The following is a 22,566-nucleotide window of genomic DNA, read 5'->3' as shown; positions in this document are numbered from 1 at the left end:
AGGAAAGAAGGACAGAGGTATATTTCTGTGTGAAGCATGTATGTTTCAGAATGTAGGTATATGGCAGAGAAACTTTTAAAGGATCAATAATTGTGCATATTTTCTTGTAAAATTTAGGGGCCAGGGATCTTAAAGGTTTCTTTGTTCATGGTATTAAGATAAGAAAACTAGGATCCATTCTGTTGTTAGTTCTCCAAACAAAGTCATGGCTTTGCAACTTTTGGTGCCTCAAATTAAACCTAACTGACAAAATTGCAAGCACGTAGAATTTTAAAGTATAATGCTCATAATAATGAGTAAAAATCCAAATGATTAATTCTATAATTTGCAAATATACATAAAGCTAGCTCTTGGAATAAAAAAACTCCTTGATGTTGTCAAGTACTCTAGGGCATAAAGAAGATTCTGGCTTCAGTTGGAACTTAGAAATGTTGTTAGACCTCACAAGAAATAACTGTGTGAATTGAAGCCATTCCAGTCAAGCGGTCAGTCTCCACAATAAATTATGTATCTATTTCTCACACTATACGCATCATCAGACTTCTTTCATCACAAATGCACCTTGTCATATGGTGCAGTTCTCTGATAACTAAAACAACTCATGTGATCGGGGAAAAAGTCTCATAATATCTTTCTTAATTTGAGCAAATTTGATAAATCTTAACTGAGTATTTTGTGAAAGCTAGTATTCCACTGGAATTCCATGTAACAATGTCAAAAACTGAGAAATGTGGAACTACATATTTAGAAAGCATGTTGCAGTCATTTCAGGAGAAAGTAACCTGATTCTTCTGTTTTTTTTAATCCATGAAAATCTTACATTATTGTGGGATCATGTTGTGTTAAGAATACCTGCTGAATATTTTGAGAGATAAAATGGACCAAACTCATATTATTACTACAATGGATTATCTTAAATTTCCTGGAATGGACATTGTAAATCTCAAAACTTAGTCTGATTTACCCCAGAGTGCTTCTTGCTCCTTTTGAGTCTAAACTTGCATTATCTGGCTTCTTAATCCTGATTCCATTGCAGCTTCTGAAATTCTCATAAGTCTCATAAGAAGGAGATCATAGGTCCTAACCAGCAATTTATTTCTATAGGAAAGTGGAGAAAATGTAGGGAATTGAAATTCAGTATTTACCCAGTCTTTGAGAATATGAGCCCAAATGATCTATTTTTCGGTGAAAGATTACTTTAAAAGTGCTCTTTGGGCTATAAAATTTCGCAAATACAGGTCATTCTTGACTTACAACAGTTCATTTAGTGGCCGTTTGAAGTTACAATGGATCAGAAACAAATGACTTTCCTATGGTCATATGATCAAAATCCAAACATTTGGCAATTGACTCATATTTATGAGGGTTGCAGTGTCCCAAGGTCATGTGATCACCTTTTGTGACCTTTAATGGGGAAGCCAGATTCACTTAATAACCATGTTACTAACAACTGTGGGATACCTAAGAGAATAATTAATAATAGTTGTTGAAGTCATCTGCTAGTGGTGGTGCAATTAATGTGTTATATCATAAACTCACATTATGTATTTTAAAAATAAAACAACTTCCACTCCTAGAGAATAGAATGAAATGGAAAGGATATATTTTGAATGCGTAAGAGATGGACAGGACTAAAGCAGAGTGCTTGATTCATTCCTATCCTCTAAATGCTTTTTAAATAGCTCTTAAATACTATGATATTTCAAACATTTTTTCTTCTAAATAAAATGTGAGGATGTCTTGCCTTGAAAGGCTAAATGAAAATATTTCAGTAAATGGTGGATCCAAAACACCCCCTTGAGTCGGTAATGACTGGACAGGCGAAACTTTTACCTTATTGTATATTCATTTAATTTGTAAGTGAGAGCAATAAGTAGTGATAGATTGTGGTTTTAATTGTAACCCATGGGATATGAATGGAAGGGTTGCTTCAAGGTCACTAAAGCTAAAAATAGAGCATTGGTTTTCCAAATTTTACTAAATCTGGCTCTAGAATTAGGGTGTTTTCTGAGTCCAAATAATAGAATTAATCAAGCAAGGTCTCAACTCAAATGGGTGAATAAATGATAAATACCAGAATAGCAGAGGGATATATTCTAAACCCCTGCTCAAGCAGGAATCCTTATACCTGTGATGATGAACCTATGGCATCCGTAGCAGAGGTGGCATGCAGAGCCCTCTCTATGGGCACATGTGCTGTTGCCAGTTGCTCTTCCAGGTTCCATCGCACACATGCGTGCCAGACAGCTGATCCAGCACACATGCACACCAGCCAGATGCTGTCTTCTGGTTTCCGGTGCACATGTGCATGTCAGAACCCAAAAGAGAACAGCTGCCCGGCGCGCATGTGCGACAGAACCCGAAAGAGCAGCCGGCTGCCGTGCGCACTCCAGTTTTGGCACTCGATGCCAAAAAGGCACTTTCCCAATTCTCACTTGCATGACTTCCTCAACATGTTGATTTTATATGGTGAATCCTGAGAATTCACAGCTACTATGTATGTCAGGAAATCATGTGAGTGGTCACGTTATTTCATTGGGAGACACCAAGTTGAAGAAGGATATCATAGATGGTAGAGGTATCCCAATAATTTATTTATTTATATTCATTCATTCATTATCAAATTTATATGGCCATCTATCTCACAGACAAGCGACTTTGGGTGGCATACAATAACAGTATAATACAACAATAGTATAACTACATTGAATTTTACTATGGCCATATTCATTATTTTTGAACATGTTTTATATTGCTACCGTGTTTTCCCCCCAAATAAGACAGGGTCCTATTTTCTTTTGACCCTCAAAATAAGCACTTTGCCTTACCTTCGGGGAGGTCTTATTATTTTTGAGGTGCGGGAGGCGGTGAGCATGGTCACCTCATGGCTGCTGCTGTCTTGAAATATTTTTGGGAAGGCTTAATTTAAGGAAATATGTTCAAAAGCCCAATTGGGCTTATTATCCGGGGAAACAGAGTAGTATGCTGTATATGTATTCTTCACTTAATTAATTCTATATAATAATAAAAATGGAAAAATAATTGTCCCTGGAAGGAGTATAAGTTGGGATGATGTAGAACATGATATGTCTTAATATGTATAGATTCCGATGCGTATTCAGATTTTCTAGGAATGCATCTGCGTTTTGAATTATGTTTTTATTACTACTTAATTTTAATTTTCAGTCAATTTTTTCCCTTCTGAGGTGTGTGAATGAGGGTTGTTTAACCCCAAAGAACATAATATTGATATTGATAATGGCAATGGTAGTAAAGGTGCATAAGGCACAGATAAACTGTGGGGACAATGTTAATAATAAACCATGTTCAATTTATAATCTGACGAACCGGAGAAAATAGTGCTCCAGAATTGTACAAATGCTGGTGGATCAACAAAATTCTCATTACTTTCTGTCTGGATCTTGCCAAGTGTTCTGTTAACATATTGCAACAGGTTCTGCAGCTCAGTTCATGGGGAGGGTGTAAGAGCCCACTGTTTCCTGTGGTGGAGGTACTTCCTGTTTTCTCAAGACTGGTGGAGACTAGCTGGCGGGGGATGATTTTGAAATAAGGAGAGCTGCATGATCATAGCCTTGTGAGAGCCCAGATGGGAGTGATGAATCACCATCATCTTCTTCACACACACAAAAATTAGTCCCAAGTATTCAGAGTTGGAACTTGGACAGTAAAGAACCTCAGCTCCCTACTTAAACATTAAAGATGTAAGCAACATGCATGCTTACGTTGCTGTGATATAGATTCTGTTTTGAGTCAAAAATGAAAAGGAGGAAAGGACTCCACTTCCATCAAAATGTGAAAGCTATAAGCGCCCATTTGAATCGGCTAGCAAATGAAAAAAAATAACTCTGGGGAAAGCAGCTGTGAGTTTAATTTTGAAGCCTTGTGTTATTTTAGTTTGCTTGCACCACTTTCCACCCTCAGTCTCCCCACCCCAAGGCCAGCATTGAATCAGACTGCTTAAAGTGGCAATCGGGTCAATAGAAACTAAATGAAGAAGTCAGCCAAAAGAATGTGTATAAATTCTTTATTTTCCCATTCAACAAATGGCTTGGTCAAATTAACTCAAGTATTTCCTATCCAAAATGGATTTCCACTAGTTCACTTACCATTGGAAGTATCAACGAGAGATGAGACATATTGGGAGAACTTTGCAGATGCATACCAAATGGAATGAAACAGCTAGAAGTAAGAAAGGCTGAAACATATATCTGAATGATACCTCAATTAATATGTATTTTAATATAAGTTGATTGTGTGCCATTACATTAGTGTAGACCAGTGTTTCTCAACCTTGATGACTTTAAGTCCTGTGGACTTATGCTGGCTGGGGAATTCTGGGAGTTGAAGTCCACAGGACTTAAAGTCACCAAGGTTGAGATACACTGGTGTAGACACTTAGTGTGCATATATAATATGTGAGATAAAATCTGTCCTGCAGTTATATGGACTTCAACTTCCATAATCCTAACTGGATTGCCTAGGCTTTATGTAATTGAAATCTGCTATAGATGCAGAAGACAAACCTTCATTTAAAGAGCTAGAAGTCTTTTCTGCCTTCAAGCACTATCCATCCTTTCTAGAGGAACTTTAAAATGAAATATTTGAGTGAGATTATTTCTTTTTTTCAGCACATAATAATACAAAGCTTCCATTTCTTGCTTGTTTTGTCCACACACATGGGAGATGCCACCAGATTTTAGACAGATTTTAACTGGGTCCATAGCGAACAATCCATGGAACTCATTACCTTCCATCTGCAGATCCTTCCCTTCCTATTATCTAAGCAAAATGAGACTCTTGGCATGCATAGCTAGTTATCTACAAAAAAAAAAGAGCAAAGAGAAAATAAGCCACCAACACAAGCTTTCATTCATGGCCATTATAATGAAGCAACTTAGATAAGTATGACTTAGAGCTTAACATTGTATCAGCATGGTGAAATACCTAAATGGAGAGCAGAAATTAAGGCAAGCTGTTGAAAAGCAGTGGAGAAAGTTGAAGGAAGAATAAACTAAATGGGCCTCACCTAACCTCACAGTAAGACTACCACTAACAAAGCGAAAATGTTTGGAGATGATTAGTTTTCTGAAGAATCCCATAAATGGATTATTTTAGTAGGGATACCAGATTTCTTTTCAAGTTGTAGAATTAACATTGCAAGGAATCATGGGTTAAGCATAAGCCAGGGGCTGCATAATTGGGATGACATGCAACTTTGGGGTTAAGAAAGCATTCCAGTGCCATTTTAATCCATTTATGCAGGGAAAAAAATATTCTTGTCCTGAGCAGCTTAAAATCTAAAATTTAGTATAGGGCAACCAACTGGGAACCAGAAGGGAGAGGACAGCAGTGAGTAATATAGGAACGTTACGATTCAGTGCATATGTTTTTGTGCAAGTGCATGATGAAAGGAAAAAAAACAACACTGTCCATTTTTAATATATAGTTAAATTGACATGCATTTCAGTTCCTGCCAAGGTCTCTAAGCAAATAATAGTAATGGAAAATTGACCAAAACATAAATTATGTCACAAAAAATGGCAATATAACAGAATGTAGATTGAAGGTGTTAAGAGTAGATGCCTTTTTCTTTTCTCAAAACAGTAAAGAGATGTCAATGAAGAAAGGAAGAAGCAGCTTCTCTGTCTTGTTTTTCCCTGAGTATGTTGCATGCATGTGTGTACAGTATATATACAAGCCTGCCTATGCGTATGCATTAAAACCTTTCTTTTTGAAAGACCTTATTTTGAATCTATACGGTTGAATGCCTATCTTTGTTTTTGAACTCTATCCTGGGCTCTTTGGGGTTCTTCAGAAAATAGAGAATCTGAAACAGAAGCATCTGATTTCCTGTCTGACCCTTCTGTGCACCACTTTCTTTCCCTTTCATTCATGAAGGAATTTTCTTCTCAGCAACTTACCTTCCTTAGACGTTTATGTCATTCTGGTTGGCTGAAAGATTGGGAAGTAGAAGAAGAACAAAGTTAAGTAGTGGGGTGTGGGGAGAGGTTTGTCACAAAAAGCAGAGAATTAATGTGACAGTAGCTACAGGCCAGGGGAAGTTTCCTCAGTTATAGAAGTAAGTGTCCATTTGTGCAAAGGATTGGCCGAAGAGGTTGGCAAAAGGAGCAGCTCTGTAATTATAATTAAGCAACAAAGCCAAATATTTTTCTTGTGAACAAGAATACTGGCCACAAACCTCCATAAGTAGGAAATGGCTGGGATCTCCACTGTGAACAAACAGGTAAATAAAATTGCTGCAATGAGCTTTGTTGTCTTTTGCAGACTTAGAAACTTGGCAACTTCTCAGCAAGGCTATTTAGAGGCAAACTTCCCCCCCCCCCTTTCACTTTGTTAATACTTCCTCTTTTCTCTTCACCAGTCAGCAGTGCTAATAGCTTTTTATAAACCATGATTCTTACTGTTGTCAGCTTGGTTAGAAACTTCATCTTCAGCTAGGTTCAGAGGCATTCACAATGGAAACTGGGTTCAGGGAGAATGAGGAAATCGTGTTCCCTTTTTCTGGACACTTATTCCTGCTATACCATATATGTCATGATTAAATTATCTGCTAGACCTCTGATTATTAAGATTCATGGTGCCTAGAATTCTTCTACACCACATCACACTTTCATAAGCCACTGTTGGAAGAAATGTCCTTCTGGGTTCAGCTCCAAGTGAGGAAAAAGACACTGGAGACATGGAGGCTGCTTGGAAAGATGGTTTAATGGTGGACAGGACCACATGACTTGAGTCCTGAACAGAAAAGGGGGATCACATACTTCAATGTTGGGTGAAGAAGAAGAGCAAGAGGAAGGGGCTTGCTGGGCTTTTACAATCTATTCAGCCCCACCTCTCTGTTTCCTGTTCCTATGTAAGAAATGTATTCTGATTGGTTGTCAGATTCCCATGGGGCCATGCAGGGACACCTCTCTAGGCTGTGTTTTGAATCCCAAGTCTGATTGAGTTTCCAGATGTCATGTGGTGAGTTTCTGTGAAAGGCTGATATTACCTTTATTACGTAAAGTAGACTAGCTCAGGCTTTAATGGCTCATTGACAAAAGTGGGATGGGCAGATGTTTCTCCCTTTTCACATCCAAATATTTCCTAGGATATTTCATTTTTCTAGGAGAGGGGTGGGTGATAACTTCCTACACCACATTGTTTTCTTTTACAAATCAGTTCTTCATATTGATTTTTGGTTTCCGTATAACCTCTTCATAATGAAAGATAATGGACTGTTTCCAGCATATTTGCTGATTAAGGTAAAAGACTTTGAATGAGTACTACATTGTTTTTACTTAGGACAGGAAAAAATGATCAGAAATCCCTGAGGTGATGGTGTTTTGAAATTATTGCACCCTGTCCTACATTTATTTCTTTAATCGCACCATCTCCGCTCAATCTGTTCAATTACAGTAAACAAATAATCAAAGTTATTTTGATTCAAGTCAGAAATCATTGCAAAACATGGTTTCCGCTAATGGTAATTAAGAACCAATCATAATTAAATGCCCCAAATATATGGACCTTACAATAATTTGCCTGGGTTCATTTTCCATCTCCTTAGCAACTATTTGTATTGAGTGATTGAATTCACCCAACCCTAACAGAATGGCAGATTCTTCAGACCAATAACAGCCATGAATATGATTATATGAATATCTGTGCATGCTTCAAAGGTGGTAGTTTCAAAATAAACAAGCATAAAATGGGCAACAAGTCAGAGTTTTGGACAAAAAGAAATCGTATACATGTTATTAAACTCTGCTTCTAGCCATGATTTATCTCCAGAATGTCCACCCCCTCACTTCTTAACCTTTTCTCTCTGTGCAAAGCCACAGGACTGGAAATTGTCTCCCCCACCCAAATATTCGTGAGGATAAATTACAGGAAGATGTGGCAATTGCTGAGAATTCATCTGTATTAGTCTTTTACTTGAAGAAAATCAACCCTTCCCTCCCACTTCTGCTTTAAGATATTTAAATAGCAGTTCTGTTGGTAACATACTGCATGTATGTAAGTAAGCCTATGCAAAATTGGTTCTAAATATGTGAAGAGCACCCTCTTCACAAACCATGCTCTTTTCAGGATTACTTTACCTCTATTTCAAGTTTGACATTCAAGCTAAAACTACTAGGAGTGGTAAAAGTTTGAGGTATTTTATGAAAGAAGGTTGTCTGCATTGTCATATTAAAACTATTGTGTTGGTAATGGAGGATTTTTCTCTTGCTTCATCCTGAAATTCAGAGTTGTGCAAAAATGCCTGCAAAGCCACAATTTGGGCTTTATGGAAAACAACAACTCTGTTTCAAGAGATAAAAATCTCAGCTGTAAACCTGTTGCCTAAAGAGCAGCAGTCAGTTCTCGTTAAATTGGGTAATGAACACGGGCTTAATGGTAACAACAAGCTCTTTATTGAGTACAACAAGTGAGAACAATCCAGCGAAGGTTGAGTCTGATAGCAACCCTTTTATAGGGAGCTGTCAGACCCTTCCACCAATAAGATTCAACCTCTGTTCCCGCTGAAACAGAGGACCTTGGTGGAAACCACTGTAGTTAGAACTAATATCTAACAGTTCTGATCCATGCAGAAATTAGAAATGGTCCTTTCTCGGGGGTGAAAGGGAAGGGAGAAGGAGAGGAGGGAGAGAATTGTGAATTAAGTAGGACAACTTAGGTTCTAATGTGCAAGAATGGAGAAAATGAAAAATGACTTGATGGCACGTAAGCAAAATATACTAGGAATGCAAGATCATGGATATGTCTTTGAGTCCTAAATCACAACCTCTTGAGGTTGGAGAATGCCTTTGAAGTGCCAGGAGTTGTGCTTTTAAGACAACTTGATATCAGACAAGAGAAACATTTGTTCTATCTGAAATAATGGTGAGCTCAATCATACAGGATCAATAATAAAATGGAGATATTTCCAGATCCCACACCAAAATTTGCCTCAAGAGTTCTGAAATTCACAGTAAGTTTCCTTCTTGGTAGAACTCTCTGAAGAGCAGTCTCTGAGTATCTCTGAGGATAACTGAGCAATTTACATGCAGAGGAGGGGGAGGAAGAGGTACAATTTAAAGGCAACAGAATTAAGAACATTAATTATATGTCCAGCTGCAATGTTAAAGAGGCCTTCCTACTCTCAAGTAAGCAACAGAGATGTCTGATATGCTGGGATACATGGTTCTGCCAATATAATTGATAATTATTTAATTATTTAGTTACATTAAAGAAATGTTCATTAAAACTTTGAAGTTTAAGGTGTCTGCAACATATTTCTCATACTTTTATCAAATATCAATCCTACAGTTATCTGGCAACTACTTGGAAGAAATATTAGTTCTACTTGAAAGGAATATTAGACTGAGTTCCTGACCCTAATCCTAACTCCCTACTATCTAGTTGACAAGCAGATCTTTGCCATTCAAGCAGATCTGATATAAACAAGCTGATTTGATATTGACTTGGCTGCTTTACTGATGTTCTAATTATTGTACCTTTGTCCTTTTAACCAATTTATTTTACTGTTATTTTACATGGCAGGGACTTTAACTGGAATATTTGAAGGATCCTTATCCCAGCAGATCCAGAAAGAGATGCATGTTACAGGTCCTGTTTATTAAGGAATGCCAACTAAGATGACCCAGGAAGAAAGCCTTTCCTGCTGTGGCAGCCAACCTTTGTAACATCATTTACAAATTCTTTAAACCTTCTGACCTTTAGGAAGGGCCTGAAGATATGGCTATGCCAATATATCTGGGAATCTGGCATTAGTGGTGAGCCATGGCAATGGTTAATTTAAACGGAATGCATGGTTTGTACTTCACTTGCTGCTGTTATGTTTTATGTTTCACCAAATTTTTAATAGCGGTTTTAGTATAGTTCTACAGTATGTTGTGTGTGTGTGTGTGTGTGTGTGTGTGTGTATGCATGTATGTATTTAACTGTTGTGGGCTGCTCAGAGTCACATGTATGAGCTGGGCAGTTATACAAATTTAATACATATCAAATGTTGCTAGATCTTTTATGAGCCACTAGTGAGCAAACAGGAAATCAACCAATGGTTTGGTTTACTCTGTGGGGTCCTTGGTAATCTCTGAATCTGGTTGTTTTCTGGAAGACATTTCACTAGCCAAACTAAGTAACACCATCAGTGGTAATAGAGAGTGGGGTTTGCTCCAAGCTACAAATATTCTCCTCTATTGATTCACTCTGTTTGGCAACACACCAAATCTTCTTGCTTTGCATAACTCCATCCTACCCTCAGTTAGATGCTGCTCAGTCATCATCGTACTGAAGTTAAAGTCAGTCATCAGTCCCAGTTAGTACCATTTGGGTGTGGTGGGGAGAATATTTTGTCTCAGCTGGCAGAATATCTCGAGACATTCCTGCCTTCACATGCTGCTTCAGAGAGAAAAGCACCATCACTGTTAAACCAAAACATCACTTGCATGCAAACGCAGATCCAGTTCTATAGGAAGACACATTACAAAGAGTGACAGCAAAAGAGGAAATGTAGGAGAGAGTCATCATGAGAAGAAACCTGAGAACAGATCTGAGCCTGGGATAACTAGACCGCCTGTTTTTTTACAGCTTTTTGGCCAGCCACTATTTCTTAAGATAGAACAAAATGACAAAATGACTCAGTGGTGGACCTTTGAATGAAGGCCACTTCAGAAGATCAGTAGAACAACAGGAAAGCTGTCAGAGGGTAGAGGAGCATGACCTTTTCTTTGCCCATCACTTTTTCCCAAACAGCCCTTATACCATTATCTGTCTGCTTTGCCCCCAGACTGGAAGTTAATCCAACAAGAGGAACATTTGTCATTTTTTTAAAAAAATGGCACAGATGGACAGGAATGATGGGTGAGAAAAAGTTGCAGCATTTATCATAAGACAAATGCCTGCCCTTAAAGCAGGTATCTGCCAAATAGAATTGTATGTAAGTGAATAAATTAAAAAATTACCATGCAAAATTAAACTCTGTTTCAATCTTTTGAAATTCTTTCAACTTTCCAGTCTTAGCTGTTGCTCTGGTAGCCTATCATTCAAGAACTGACCAGGTTACACCAACCAAAGTCAGATATTTTGCTGCCACTTAAATGAGACAAATAAGCTAATAGTTTCATATGTAACTCAAATTAAATAATAGAGCACTTAGTTAAAATATGCCCTTTTATATATAAACAAAATAACAGCAGAAGAGAAACCCATCAGCTCAGCAGATTAAATGTGTTTGAATAAAAAGACATTCAACAAGAGGTCTTCATGAATTACTTTTAATAGGGAGTTCCATACATCTGTAATTGGTAGGTCAGAATAAAAAGATTTAGAGGGGGGGAGCTGACGTCGTGACAACATGATGTGCAAACTTGGAGCTCCAAGATCGCAGTCGATATTTTTGCTGTTGGACGGTCCTTTTGGACCTAAACCGTCCCGCAGAGATGGTGATAGTGAAGAGTTCATCCTGCTGATCACAGGAACACCGCAAAGTCCCTGATTGATCCGGGAGAAGCTCTTATTTCCGACGACAGAAACACATCTGTGTTTCTGCTGAAGTTGGGACAGCTCTGGAATGGAAAGAAAGCGGAAAGAGAAAGTGTGTCGAATTGGTGAGGAAATTTTATTACTTGAAAAGAGACTACCCCCCAAAAAATCAAAGCTAAATTAAAATTGAAGACAGAAGACAGTAAGCGGCAAAATTAAGCTACATTAAACTTAGTCTGTTATCTTTTTTTGATTTTTCTTTTTATAGATGGAATTTTTGCAAATGTTCCCTATTTTTTAAACTGAATGGATTAGTTTTTCTTCTACTATTTTTTTTTCTTATACCTATGGATTAAAAAATTTCTTTTTTTGTATAATGCTTGATTGGATTGCTTTTTTTCTCCATTTAAGATTTTTTTCTTTAAATTTGGAACATAAAGAAGATATAAAAAAGGAATATAAAGAGGGCTGTAACAACAGAGGGAAAAGAAGTATCACTGCCACTTAGAGGCTTGGAAACATTTTTTTTCTATTTTTCTTTGATCATTTGACACTCCAAGGCTTCTCAGCTTGTTTACTGAGAGTGATAGTAGGAAGAACACAGATTGTTTACACAGATGTTCTTCGGGAGTTCTATCACTAGCTGGATTGGAGGGAAGACAAAACCTTGACTTGAAAGATTATAATGAACTTGCTTGAAATTTAATAAAAAGCTTGAATGCTATAGTGGCAGTGTTTACAAATTGGAAGAATGGCGCAGCAGGAAAAAGAAACTTTAACATTGCAAATGATTATGTTTGAAATTCAAAAATTACTAGTAGTAACAGAGAAAATTGAGAAGAGATTGGAGAATATAAAACAGAAAAATTTGATGGAAAAATTGAGAATGTTTATCAAATGAAGAAAGTAGAGGATAGAGTTCTAAAGACTGAAGAAAAAATGAGCAAAAAGATAAGAAAATTGTGGATACTGACAACAAAAGAGCATGGTTGGAAATGGCAAGAGCGGAATATGGAAAGGGGAAATAGATGGACTGGAACTCTACCCCAGATTTCAAAGTATAGAAGAAGAAAAGAGAGAAAAATTGATGGAAGTAAGGAGAGAAATCTTGACAGAAGCACCAGTGATAACCAAAGACAAGCTGATGGAAAGACCAGATAGAGGGTTGCAAGTTTTCATGAGATACCAAATGAACAACAACTTGGGAAGAGAAGTCCGTACAAGACTTACCAAGAAAGTAATCAGAATACTAATGCTACAAATGGCAAAAGACATAAGACTGCACTATTACTGGAAAGATACAGGTTGATGTAATGAAAGTGTATAATAAAAATTAAGTTAAACTTAGTTAAATTTAGAGTATTATGCATAAAATGAAGTGATAATAGTTATAGTCAAATAAAATGATTAATAATAATAATGCATATATATATATATATATATATATATATATATATATATATATATATATATATTAGTTTGACAATATGAAATTTTATATAAACTACAAATGGAGACTATGAGAGGAGGTTTAAAAGCTTTGTTATTAAATATAATCAATTTTTTATTTAGAACATGTCATAAAGATGTAATGTTATTGGAAGATCTAATGGAATGCCACTATATAATTTATAATATAATAACTAAGAGTATCCAAAGCAGACTCCAGTAAGGCTCCACACATTAAAAGTGTCCACTTGATATGTGACTAATGTATGTGTTACCATAACTAGATTTGACTACTTAGATGGGGACCAAACATAGCTAAGCATCATCATTTCTGGACACAATTGTAATAGAGAATGCAGGAGTATCCAAAAGTACAAAGTTGATTTTTTAAGTTTTAATGCAGTTTAATCCAAGAAAGAGTGGATTCTGATTTCCTGATTTGGTCTTCCTATTACTTAACGGTATTTCTCCATAGTCCAACTAATGTTTCAGTTGGCTCAGTGCATTATTGATACTAATTATTAACATCAGACATTCTCATGGTTTGCAAAGGCTTTTTGATGTAGAGATTCAGCTTGGTTTCTGAATCTGAATAAATAATAAGCCATTTGTTACCTATTTATGTTTAGTAATTATTTTGTGTTAATATATTAGAAATTGTGGACTCCTCTAAGATTGGTTGTTTGGTTTCCCGTCAAGTGGTAGGCCCAAATCTCCTCTTTCACAATAACTTGCCAAGGTGCTAACAATTGTTTTCTTTTTTAATAAAAAATATAATTTGATATTGATTTTTAAAAATTAATAGACACTAATAAAAAGAAAAATGAGAAAAGAACAAAGGAGAAGCTAAAAATACAAAAGCAAAGAAAGAAATGAAGAAAATACAAAGAAGTAGCTTTTGATTTTCTTTACAGCAGTTATAAGTACAATGATAAATTTACCACTTTCTCTATGGTTACAGCAGAACTTCATTTTTTCCCTATAATCTACCCTATTTCTTCATCAACTCCATAAATCAAAATTTCCACGTTTTTCATGCAAAAAATCTATAAGGGGTTTTCAAAGCAATAAACGATGTTGTCTGTTCTCTAAATAAATATTTCTGCAAATTTCAACTTCTTCACCAACCATTCTTCCATTGTGGTAGTACCAAATCTTTCCATCTACATATAATAATCTTGCTGCAGTTGTCATGTATGAAAACAAAATTCCATCTTTATATATTAGCACAAGAGAAGTGAGCACTCCACAAAGCCAGAGATGCAAATGCTGTAACAATGGTGCCCATACATGTCTGCCTGACATGTGGCAGAACATTTTGTGCCCGTAGAGGCCTTACCTGCGGACACATTGTGGACAGCCCGCAACCTGATTGATGTCAGGGTCCTCTTCGAACACGATGGATGAATATCATCACCAGTCTTTAAAAACATTCGAATCAGTTATGCATTTGAATCCAAGATTTTCTGTATTTTTGCAAATCCACAAAACATGGTAAAATCTATCTCCTGTTGCATGCTGAAATAAAATCTCCGCTCAAATTTTTATCAATGTGTGTCTTGTAGGCAGATTACATCTTGTTTCAACTTTTTCAAATAATGAGGACTTTTTTTCTCCTTTGGAGAGCAGTTGATCTATTTATATTCCATATTAAACATTTTTAATCTATAATCAAACCTTTTTAAAAAACCAATATTATTAGCATATGGTTCAACGTCATCCCTTTCAGTTTCTTGTTGCATCTATAGGTAGTTCTTGACTTATAACCACAACGGAACTCAACATATCTGTAGTTAAATGAGACAGTTAAAATGTCCCATTTTACAACCTTTCTTGCTACAGTTGTTAAATGAATCTGCTATGCAGTGAATCATTGTTAAGTTAGTAATATGGCTGTAAAGTGACTCTGGTTTCCCCATTGACTTGTTTGTCAGAAGGTTGCAAAAGGTGATCACATGATTCCAGGACACTGTAACTTTTATAAATATGAGTCAGTTGCCAAGGATCTTAATTTTGATTGTGTGACCATGGGGATGCTGCAACAGTCATAAGTATGAAAAATGGTCATAAGTCATTTTTTTCAGTGCCATTGTAATTTTGGACAGTTATTGAATGAAATGTTCTAAGTCAAGGCTACCTCAAACTGTAAAACAACTTATGATTTTTAAACATAAAAATCACAAATTCCACGTTGTCCCATCATCATGGGATTTTTTTCTTCTTCTGCTGACTGCTGCAGTTCGAGTCTCAGTGCTATTGCTATTCAGAAAAAAGTACTCTTTTATGTAGGACTCTGAAAGGAATTTCTTTAAAAACAATGATATCTCTGTAATCAGTCTTTAGTCTCATATTAAAATATTGCTGGAATACTTGATTCCTTGTCTTCTTCCTGAAAAGTGTACCAAAACATTTCTTGGAATATGTCTTGTTCTTGAAACTGTTGAAGTAATTCTACAAACTTCTGTTTCTCCCTCTGTATCATCCTTTACAATCCAAAATTTTTGCCAAGATTTTAATAATCTTTTCTCTAATATCTTCATCAGAAACTTCAGGAATTGCTCTAAGTTTCAAGCAAAATTCCTTTCCTCTCAGTTCCAAAAGAGTTAGTTATTTCTCTTCACAACTCTCTGCCTTACTCTCTAAAATTTCCACATTGTTATTAATTTGTTTTACCTGTCCAGACATTTGTTTTACAGAGCTTTTCATCTTAACTTCTTTTTCGATCTTTACAAGTCTTTCATCTATTCTTTTTTCAAAAACTGTCAATTTAGTATCAAATACTTCTAATTTATTATTAATTTGCTGAAACAATTTCTGCCACAAATCTGGTGTAGTTTCGCTCTCTGCAAGTTGCTTTGTCTTCTCCATTCTTGCCCCTTTTTGACTAGTTGCCATTATTATTTTTAAAAAGTCTCAAATAAGGAAAAAGGAGAAAGCAAGGTTCCCCCCTTTTTTCTCTCCTTCCTGTCTTTTATCTTCCTGTGGTTTTAAAACTTTTGTCTCTGATGACACTCTAGTTACAATCAATATCACAAACTATGTCTCCCTGTGCCTTTAAGATTTCCAGTGCATTTAAAAATTACTTTAACACGTATGCCTCCATAATGACAGTCAACATCATATGTACCAACATCAAATTATATGTAAGGTACCTTTTTGTTGTTGTTGCTGCAGCAAAATCTATCAATTATTTGTGTTTGAAGCATTCCCACAAAAATCCAGCTGTTTTCCCTAATTTATTTTAATCTAATCAAAACTACTTTCACTAGAAAGAAGTCTTTCAAAGTATGGTAATTGTTCCCTTTATTCATGCTAATCTTTATTTTAACTCCTTTTAAACTTTCTGCCAGGAGTTCTTAAGTCTTAGAAGCTATTTTGTATTGTTTTGTAAACTGCCTTCCCCCCCAAAAGATGATTCACCAAGGGGAATCTTTTCCTGCCATTCAGAAAATCCATCTTTAGTTGTAAATTAATTAACTCCATAGTGATTAAGAAATGAGGAAGCTCAACTTTATGTCTGAATAGGCTTTAGCATAGCATGGAATTCCTCAACTCCCAGCCACTTGGCTTGTGAGTTGACTGCATAAACTTCCATTTACTTACAGTTTACTTACAAAAAGCAGCTATCCAGAGTTCATATGGGTAATCTAACAATCTTTCTTTTATCCATAGAGATTCTGCTGGCAGGCATTCCGCTCCTGGATGCTGTTCTCCACCACATTGTTGTGTCTGCTCTTTCCAGAGACAACCAATTCACCATAATCCTTACTGGATACTCATTAAACAAATCAACATCATTCAATGCATAAATTATTCTAATTTTGACACATTAGGCAAAGTCCTAGCTCTCTGGAAAAGCATCTAACACTGGAGGGGTGAAATGAAGAGTAAGAAGAGAATGACCAGTGGTACAGTGGATGGATTCAGTTATAGTGGTGATGGATACTGGGTAGAAGACCAATTTAGGTTTAGATCATCATGGAGATCTGTAGCATGTATCCATGTGACAGCTAAGAGCTGACATCAACTTGATGGCACAAAATCAAAGAGAAAACATTTCTAACTTATCAAAGATCTTTATTGCATCATATAACAAATTGCTTTTTATTTTCTTCCCAGTTGTTTTTAAAATATGTTTTCTATAATGTTTGGCCAATAAAAAATGCCAGTCCCAAGCCCCTTAGATTCTTTGAGTGTATGCATGAGGACAGAGTTTCTGCATGGGTATAACAAAATAAATATGTTGTACTTATTAATCATTGAATATTTAACCAAACAATAAAAGCATTGTCAGCTACCTAATTAGCAGGAATTCCACCCTTATAAAAGAGAAGCCATAAGAATTATAAATACAGTCTTGGTTTTCTTTTTTGTGCTTGGTCCTCCTAGTTTCTTACCACCTCTTACAATGAAACAAACTATTTCCCTTTTTTCACTGACCACATACATCATTTAGGGAAATTCCTGTGTATAATAGCAAATTCTGATTCAGTTTTACCCCACAAGGATTTAACTCATTCTGGGAATTGCTACAAGCTAGTCCAGTCCAACACGCAAAGTGAATTGCAACTTCCTTGTTTTATTGTTGGTTGATTTAAAATACAACCACGAATTCTGAAATTCACTCTCCTTTCCCAAAGTTGACTGTCCACATTCAGCAGTGGGATCACTTACCTATCTAAGCTAGTCTTGGTGATCATTCCACTTTACAAGCTATAGAATATTGATCACAAAGTGTTTGGTTCAAGTTATGTATCCTTTGTGCTACTTTGAAAAATAGCTCTGTAATGTTCTAGTATATAAATTAATGGTATTGCATATATACTAACTAATAGAAAGAACCAATATATGCAGGTGCCTGTCCTAATCACCAGTTGACTTACTTCAAAACAGGTGATAAGATACTATTCTTTACCATAGTAGGAAGTTCTGGGCCATAAGCTTGATACAGGAGAAATGACCCATGAATACTATAAATATTGGAAGCTTAATTCTTCCATTCTTCAGCTGCCTGAAGCCATTGCTTTTCTTGTGTTAATGGTAAGACTGGCCCTGTTTTCTTAAACAATTTGTTTGTCATCCAGGAAAGCAGAATAAGGAGTTACATATGACATAACTGATATTTTTCAAATATGTTCAGTTGTTTTGTGCTATTCTCTTCTTGATGTCTTGTTTTATATTATATGTGGTGTTGGTGTCTGCCTCTGCCACAACTATGTAGTATAAGTATTATTTCTTGCATTGCATTCTCAAGCTGCCACCCATTTACCTTTCATTTCATACTGATTCTTATGCTTAGTTTTTTTAAAGGAAAAAAGCTTATAAGGCAATGCACGACATTAACTTCTTCCAGCTACATACAGAATATTTTAAAGAAGAAATTACCATAGAAACAACATATACTACAAATGTGTTTATTGCATTATTCACGAATGCAGGAAGATATTAAAATGAATCATCTCACAGAAGCAGCAGCCTACATCTCAAAAGTCTGCTAAAATTTGTGAGCCTTGCATTTCTTCCTGAAAGTAAATTACAACATGGCACTTCTGTAGATCAAGAACTTCAGACCATAAAGTATCATCAACGCACACAGAGCTAGCAGCCTAGCAAGCTTCAACCGTAAAAATAAAAATAAAAAAAATAGAAGAATATATATTTCACAGATGTTTCCTGTAGGGTCAGTAAGCCAGTGTTGTCTACATCCAGATACTAGCAAAACAGTCAGTAGAAGCTGAGATGGAGAAATGAGGCATATCTATATTACAGACTTAAGCTGGTTTTACAGTCATTTCCCTGTTCAAAGAGAACCCGGAGAGTGGGCCAATGGAATAACAAACTCTCGGGATACTCATTAAATAATGGTGCTTGTCATCTCTGAAATAAACCCTGAATCACAAAAGCATAGCACTTATTGGAAAGCAGTATTTAAGCATCAAAACAAAGTAATAGCTCAGGGCAGAAATCCAAATTAAAGCATTTCAAACAGATGGCCTCTGCTTAACATCTCCAATAAAGGGGAGTGTAACTGGTTTCAGTGAAAGTGCTTTTACTATTAGATTCCAACCAAACATTTTGAGAACTTTATCCCCCTCCCAACTTAAATCCATTATTCTATTTCAGCAGCAGGAATAAGAGAGAGTAGCTCTTAAACATTTTTTTTTAATGATGTCCTTTTAGATATTCAAAAAATGCTATCATCACAAAGTTTCATGCTATCTGAAAACTACAGTGGGGTTTTAATACAATACAAAAGGTGGAATTGACAGGGTTCTACCTGTAGTAATCTGCCTCGGATTACTGCAACTCACAAACGCTTATGCCTTTTATTTATTTATTTATTTATTTTTTAAATTATTTTTATTTTTTATTACACAGACAACAATGGGAAAGGGAGAGGATGGAAAAAAAAAAGAAAAGAAAAAAGGGGGGGAAGGGAAAACCCATCTTCACATATAATATGTCGTTTAATCACAGGTGCATCCCTACTAAGTTTATACATCCCGTATCTCTCTATTGTATATTTGATAAGCACCACAATAAGCTAGGGTTTAAAAAACAAAAAACAACAAAATAAAACAAGGGAGAGAGAGAAGAAAAAAAGAAAAGAAAAAAGGGGTAGGGGGAGGGGGGGGAGGCCAAAAAGGGCAAAAAAAGGTCCAAGAAGGAATGGGGAAAAAAAAGAGGGGAAAAAAAAAACCATCATCACATGCAGCATGTCGTTTGATTACGGTTGATAACCACCATCATTTCCAACCAGTATGGACATTGATTGGAATTGTAGTCCAATACAATTGAACTACAAGGTAAGGGAAAGCTACCATCTAACAAATGATAGCTGCTATCTCCTTACAAGGACTTGATCCAGGTGCTTAGATGACCAGGGTCTATAATAAACTACAAGTGACTGAATCTATATTGCATGTTAACATATGTATATATATATAGCATGAATCTCCCAATATGTAATGCTTCAAAGGTGACTGTGGGATGTAGGAGTCAAAATCTTCAAAGGTGCTGGATATGGTGCATTGATCAAACTCCTGCCTCTTCAGTATGCAAGTGTGACATTTGCACATATAGTAAAAGTGCAGACTGCACTTTTATGCCTAGCACATTTCAGATTTGACAGTCTTACACCCATGGGTGCCACTATGTCAAATGCATAAATCACAATCTGAATTAGCTTAGTGTACGAATCCACCAGTTCATAGGGGTTTATTCCCAGGTACTCAGATAGCAGTTTTATGTTTTGTTTAATATACAAGGTTGCCAAATTCAAGCAAAATGACTCTGGTTCGTGTACAGCAGGGGTCAAACTTGCATGGTCACAGTGGCATCATATCATGTATCGGCACCTTTTTCCCCTTCACTAAACCGGACATGGGCTTGGCCAGCGTGTGACCTATACGGACCGTGGGCCACAACTTTGACAACCATGGTATACAGCATAACATTTTAGGCCAGTGATGGTGAACCTTTGAGACACCAAGTGCCCAAACTGCGCGTGTGCATGCCCAAACTGAAAGTTATGTGTGTGCGCAAATGTGCACATGCGCCAACATGTGGACATACACAGCAGAGACCTGAAGACCAGCTGGCTGGCGGGAGGCAGCTTATCCCAACACCGACAGCGTGGCAAGAGGTAATATATTTTTCTTCCGTGAGCTTTTGTTTTGCCATTTGCAGGGAAACAGAAGCTCACGAAAGAAACACCACAGTGATCTGACCTGGGGCGATGGCGTGCGTGACAGCAGACAGGCCTCTGCATGCCACCTCTGGCATGTGTGCCGTAGGTTCGCCATCATGGTTTTAGGCTTTACCTCTAGGAATTTTTACTAATGATAAATCAATGGAGCTTATTTTGAGTAAACATAGATAAGATTATGTTAGTATTGTGTCCATTTCGTATACATTCCTCCAGTCTCTCAAAATCTTTTTTTCCTGCAATTTATTAAGTGTTTAAAATTGTGCATTTATTATTGTTCTGAGATAGGATTTCCATTAGCAGAAGAAAACAAATGTTTGTTATCTTTGAAACCAAAACTTTTCTTACAGGAAATAATGCATAGACACTTAGAAACGAGTCATGGAGTTGATTTGTATGTATGATCACTGTTGCAAGATTACTATATGTGCAAATATCAAAGCATTGAGATACGTAAACAGAGGAATGGACGAAGAAGATGATAGAACTAGCAGAGATGGCAAGATTGACAAGCCCTTTCCTTATAATCTTTTCCTTTTTTTCTATTTTTCTTTTTTCCATCTTTTCTTACTATGGACTATTTTGTTTGTCTACTTCTGCTTTTCTCAATATTTATAGAGTTCTATGTTGTTTGAATTAGGTGCAATTTTATCATAATTCCAAATAGGCATGACAAAAAAGCTTTAGTGGTGTAAAGAATGTAAATATAAATCTTTGAAGTAATGTTTGTGCAAATAGTTTCAGTTAAAAAAGCATGGAAGATGGCTTATATCTCCTTGAATTGATTCAGCTGTAAGACCTGTGGACCACCTACATGAATGGAAATCTCAAAAACACCTTCGCAAGAACTTGGAAAATTACTAGTGTTGTGTTTATCACTATTGTCATTATATTTATTTACCCAAAATGAACCTAATATTTCCAGATTACAAGACCAATGTACAAGGCAAAGTGTTGTGTGGTGCAGGAATATTTCTACTGAATTATATACAAGACACAACAGAATAGTCAGATGGGTGATGTTGCATGTGGTTTGCTTGGGAGGAAAAAGAAGACGCCTGAAACCAGGTTTGAGGGGAAACCACCTCAGTTTGATGTGGCTGGAATGCAAGAGAAGAAAGCACAATCTGTTACCTTCTGAAGTGGTGTTTCTTTCTGATTAATTTCTTCCCTTGAAACAAACATAATGCAAGGTAATATTTCAGCCTTTCTCAGGTTGCTGACAGGGAATTCTGGAAGTCATATTTCAACTCATATAGTAAATACCATATACAGAGTACAGAATAACAAAGTTGGAAGGGACTAGTCCCTATACCATTCCGGACAAATGGCTATCCAATCTCTTTTTAAAAAGCCTTCAGTAATGGAACATCCACAACTTCTTTAGGCCTGCCATTCAATTGGTTAATTGGTTTTTTCTTTAAGGAAATTTCTCAGTAGTTCATTGATGGATCTTTCCATCTGTTGCTTGTCCTGTCCTCAGGTGCTTTGGAGAATGGGTTGTCCCCTTCTTCTCTGTGATAGTCCTTCAAACATTAGAAGGCGACTATTTTCTCACACTTAGTCCTTATGTTAATTAGTTAGACTAAATATATCCAGTTCCTGCAATAGTTCATCATATGTTTTAGTCTCCACACACTTGATGACTTTTGTTGCACTTTTTCTAGAGTCTCAACATCTACCGCATCCAGTTTTGGTGATCAAAACTGGATGCAGTATTCCAAACACTGCTCTTATCAAAGCAGTATAAAACAGTACTGACTTCATTTGGATTTGATACCATTCCTCTTTTGATGCAGCCTAGCTTCATTGGATTTTTTGGCAGCTGCAGCACATTGCTGGCTCATATTTAAATGGTTGCCACAAGGATTCCTAGATTTCTCTCACAGTTACTTTGT

This window comes from Thamnophis elegans, chromosome 1 (genome assembly GCF_009769535.1).
Source record: "Thamnophis elegans isolate rThaEle1 chromosome 1, rThaEle1.pri, whole genome shotgun sequence".
Classification (NCBI taxonomy): Eukaryota; Metazoa; Chordata; class Lepidosauria; order Squamata; family Colubridae; genus Thamnophis; species Thamnophis elegans.
Note: the sequence above shows the minus strand (reverse complement) of the source record.